This window comes from Lynx canadensis, chromosome F1, assembly GCF_007474595.2.
Source record: "Lynx canadensis isolate LIC74 chromosome F1, mLynCan4.pri.v2, whole genome shotgun sequence".
Lineage (NCBI taxonomy): Eukaryota > Metazoa > Chordata > Mammalia > Carnivora > Felidae > Lynx > Lynx canadensis.
In genome coordinates, this window is record NC_044319.2 from 47,022,630 (window position 1) to 47,028,124 (window position 5,495).

The window sequence follows — 5,495 nt, forward strand, 5'->3', positions numbered from 1 at the left end:
GACTGGAATGCAAACTGGTGCAGCCACTGTGGAAAACAATATGCACATTCTTCACAAAATTAAAAATAAAATTACCCTATTATCCAGGAATTGCACTACTGGGTATTTACTCAAAAAAACACATGAGCACTAAAAGGGATATATGCACACCTGTTTACTGCAGCATTATTTACAATAGCCAATCTATAGAAGCAGTCCAAGTATCCATCAATAGATGAATGGATAAAGAAGAAGTGACATATGTCCATATATACATACTCACACGCGCGCGTGCACACACACACACACAATGGAGTATTACTCAGCCATAAAGAAGAATGAAATCTTGGCATCTGCAACAACATAGAGCTAGAGAGTATAATGCTAAGCAAAATAAGTCAGTCAAAGACAAATACAATATGATCTCACTTGGGTGTGGAATTCAAAAAACAAAACAAATGAGCAAAGGGGAAATGAGAGAGAGGGTGGGGCAAACCAAGCAACAGACTCTTAATTACAGAGAACAAACTGAGGGTTACCAGAGGAGAAGTGGGTCGCAGGATGGGTGAAATAGGTGATGGGGGTTAAGAGTACACTTAGCATAATGAAAAAAAAAGAAGAAAAAAAAAGAACAAGCAACTTACTGTTTCAAATTTAACGTTAGCTTCTGTGGTAATGTCAGTGTTTAGCTATGCAAAGTGCTATTAAGTGTGAGTTTGTTACAAATATTTCCTAAAGGACAGAGGAGAAATACTAAAATTCTTCAAGCTAGGAATCTAATGGAAAGGCTTTTACTTGCTGATCAGCTTCAGGTATAAGCGTGTTTTTCCTTAGTTAATAATAATAATAATAATAATAATAATAATAATAATAAGTTCCATGGTATTGGCTTCAGAATTGTGCTAAATATTAAAAAATAAAATTAAGAAAATGAATAGTTTGATGCAAATACAGCCTTCAAATCTCTGTAGGAAGCTGAACTCAAAATCAAGACATGAAATCATTTAGGGGACATTTCTGACAAGGGTAAACCTTCAGGACCACAATTCTCTGACAGAAAGAAGCACCAATTTCAATTTGCAAACATCCACTCAGGTGTGAAATGTGTCTTTCTCCCAGAAACCTTTATTTCAGTGGTACAGAGCTCAGGCAGTATCCTGTATCCTGGCATCACCCCAAGCAAAACAATAAAATGTGTGCATGTTCTCTATTTTAAATGTATCCAGCCATGACTACATTAATTGTGAAGCTTCAGTGACTTTATTTTAGCTTTGAATATTTTCAGGTGTTTTCATTTGGCAGTTCTTATTAGTGATATACTTAAGCATAAATCATTGAGAAACGCTACTTTCAGAGAGAAAATGGCCTGAATATCTCACATATTTACTCAGCAGCCAGTTGACAGGTCTAGTAATTTCATTGGTATTTACTGTATACTCTTCTGCGAAGAGACAAAATAAATTTGTTTTCCTCATTCACTATAATTTAGTTTTATAAGAATGCAGTCTTATGAAATAATTCAGAGCAGTTCATGGCAAAAAGTACAAAGGAAAGTAAACCTTCCTTACTCGGGCATATTAACTCTCACACACAAAATGATTAGGTAAGAGTTTATATTCAAGGAGAGGGTGAAAGAGAAACAATGCAAATTCACAAAGTGTCCCAAGTTGTTGGGTGAATAACAAAAAAAAGGGGACAATTTGGGGCGCCTGGGTGGCGCAGTCGGTTGGGCGTCCGACTTCAGCCAGGTCACGATCTCGCGGTCGGTGAGTTCGAGCCCCGCGTCGGGCTCTGGGCTGATGGCTCGGAGCCTGGAGCCTGTTTCCGATTCTGTGTCTCCCTCTCTCTCTGCCCCTCCCCCGTTCATGCTCTGTCTCTCTCTCTGTCCCAAAAATAAATAAACGTTGAAAAAAAAAAAAAAAATTTTAAAAGGGGACAATTTGTGGGGTAAATAACAGAAAAAGTCAATTGTATCATCCCATAATATAATAAAATATGATATAGGAAAACAAAGTAGTATTGCAAATCAGAAACCCTAGGTTGGATAACAGCTTCAACACCATCTAGAAGGACCTGAGAACAGCATACAACTTCAGTTGGGTTCAGCTTCACTATTTGTAAAATATTAAAGTATCTGTGTCTTAGGGATGCCTGGGTGGCTCAGTCAGTGAGCATCCAACTCTTGATTTCAGCTCAGGTCATGATCCCAGGGTCATGGGATCAAGCCCTCTATCGGTCTCTGTGCTGATCATGGAGCCTGCTTAAAAGATTCTCTCTCTCTCTGCTCCTCTCCCTCACTTGCGCACTCTCTCTAAAATGACTGATTGATAGATACATAGGAAAAGTATCTGTGTTTTAAAAAAAATATAAAGCTTAAGGGTGCCTGTTGGTTGAGTGTCCAACTTTGACTCAGCATGATCTCACAGTTCATGAGTCCGAGCCCCACATCAGGCTCTCTGCTCTCAGCACAGAGCCTGCTTTGGATCCTCTGTCCCCTCCCCTCTTTCTGCCCCTTCCCTGCTGGTTCTCTCTATATCTCAAAATAAATTAAAACACTTGAAATATAACATAAAGCTTAAATGATTATCTGAGCGCTACGGCCTAGAACATAATAGTCTCTCAATTAAACACAAGTAATGAGTATTTCACTTCTAATCTTTTCTGATTTTATTTCATTTTTCCCCTATTTCAGTAATATGCTAGGTACCAACCAATGTACTTAAGGTTAATAGCTGTACATTGGAAACAACTACAAACAGGACCCTACACATGTTTTGTGTCATCTCTAATCATTTTTTCCTAAGAGTTCTCAAGTGAATTATAGTCACTCATTCCTGTCAATTAGCTTAGATCTTAAAAGTATAGTGTTTATACTTCTGTAAAACTTGCCAGCTGACTAGGCACAGAAGATGCTATTTGATTGCAGAAAAGTACAAATCTTCATTTAAACAAAGAAATAGTTCAATGAATATTCTAATATTAGCTTCCTATTAATAGGCATTAGCCAAGCTACTGAGCCACATAAGATAATATATCTGAGGGAGGAGAAGGGAAGGCAGGAAAGAAAATCAAGCAAAAGTCAGGATTCATGTATATGATTATCATAGGAGACTATTTTCAAAATGAGAACACTTAACACCCAGTCTACGATTAATAGTTACTCTTTAATTATTGAAATTATCTTGGTATTATGGAAAGAGCACTGGATTTACAGCTAGAAGATTCATTTGAGTCGAATGTCTTCTATTATCACCATATATACTTGGTCAAGTCTCTTAATATTTTGCAAAGCAATTTTTGTCATATTGAAAATGGTAATAATTGCCTGTCGTGGGAACCTCTCAGAGTTGTTATATAATGTAAGATACTGTGCGTGAAAGGCATGTGAAAAGGCTTTGTAAACAGCAGGCAGTGTACAACTCTAAGTAATTACATTACTGGTATTGGTGCTGTGGAAGATCTTGCCCACAGGAAAGATGGAGAGGGCTCCTTACACTTAGTGAGTGGACATCCACACAGGAAAGCACCACACAATGGATGAAGAATGAACCCATGTGGCCAAGCCTCATCCTTTCATTTTCTTGTTCGTGAATTGAGGATTACGGTGGTTACTTACTAAGGCCGTAGGTTGTGGGTGAAATACCACACTCTAATGGTCTAGCCAAGTACAAACACTCTCCTACAATGCTCTCATTTTACTGTTCATTTCTACAACCAGCATTGACCTCAAGCAAAATGATGAAGTACTTCCCCTTAAGTGACTCAAATCTTTTTCCACTGGAGGTGAACAAGCTGTCATACCATTCCTAGATCCCGACCTTTCAGTAATCACTCTGTGTCCCCACAGTCAAAAGTCTGCCTAGTCTTCAGTCAACATTTATGGAACACCTATTATAAGCCAAGCACAAAAATGACCAAAACACCTGCCCTTAACATACCCCAATGAAAGCAGAGAGGTACCTGATGTTCTAGGCTGAGGAGACTTAAAATCAAAACTAGATTTCTTGAGCATGACATTAGAATATGATACCATCCATACAAGACCAAGTCTTTTCTGCTCTACTTCTCTGATACCCTTTCATAACAAACAACTCTCCAGCCTGTGTTTCTTTATACTTGTAAGGAATTTTCAGTAGATGTTGGGTCCCATTTTAGCCATAGGGACATGTATTCCTGCTATTAGAAAAATGTATTTGGATGCCATGGAGAAAAAGAATAATGTAGATGGAAAAGATCTGTAATAATATTTAAATGGCTGATAGTGACAATCAAGGTAGGTTCTCAGTCCTAAGAAGGAACAAAATGTCTGGGAAAAGCATTAACGCTGATAACGGGCCTTTAGGGACATATTTTCATTTCATAAACTTAAATTTTGCAAACAAACCCGAAGTTAGAAAGATACATTGAATTCACTAATTTTTTATTCATAGGACACAGGAAAGAAGAATTCTGGATAGAAGTATCTGAGTTTCTTTAGTCATCACCAACATGACAACAGCTCTGGACTTTAATTTAGCTACTATTTAAATGGCAAATTTCAGAAAACTGTTGTATTATACAGAGAAATACAGGAAAGGAAATATTTCAGTGTGAATTTCCCAAGGACTTATTATACTAGGAAGGCTGCACATTAATGGATAAATGTGAGAAATTAGGGATGGATCCCAAGTGACAGAATGATTTAGGAGAATACTAAGCTGCTTTAAAGCTTCATAAACTGAGTAACAGCAAAACATAGGAGCTGTGAATCCTAAGGGAACTAATCCAGTGTCATGTGAAGAAAACTTTAGCATAAAAGGATACATAAATAGCTAATTAATCATCTTTGATTTAAAAAAAAAGATTACCATAGAATTCAAACGCTTGTATAGATTTATTAAAGGATTGTGTTAACTTCATTGTATTAGTATATATATTTTGACTTTATTAAAAGATTAAGATCTCAAAGAATATTGATGAAAATTAGCCAAGCATATTAGGCAAACCTTAAATATATCATAACCTAGACTTTAAAAAATTAATTTATCTTCATGCATTGGTATACTGAGGGCCATATATATGAATCTATGTAGCTTTGCAAACACATATAAATGCAAAAATTAAAAACAAGATTTGTGATCAAAATATTACTTTCAAAGTATTTGGCATTAATTCAATGGAATTTTGAGATATGAATGATATATTTACTAAGTAAATCTATTTACTACATTTGCTCATTTCCTTCCTAATTTTAATGGTATTTTTTGTAAAAAAAAAAAAGGAAATATATGTTCTTCTTTCATTTTATTTCCTTATTACAAACAAATTAAGATATAAGATTTGGTTTCAAATATAGTTTCACATAACTGGGACTATAAACATAGCAAGGAAAGACAGACTATTGCTATGGACTGTAACAGTTAAGATATATAGCTTAATACAGATGTAATGAACAAAAGAGCTGTTTTAGAATCTATACCAGTAGGGATTATTCTAGCTTGTTTATTTTGTTTCCTTTTTGTTTTTTTTTTTCACTA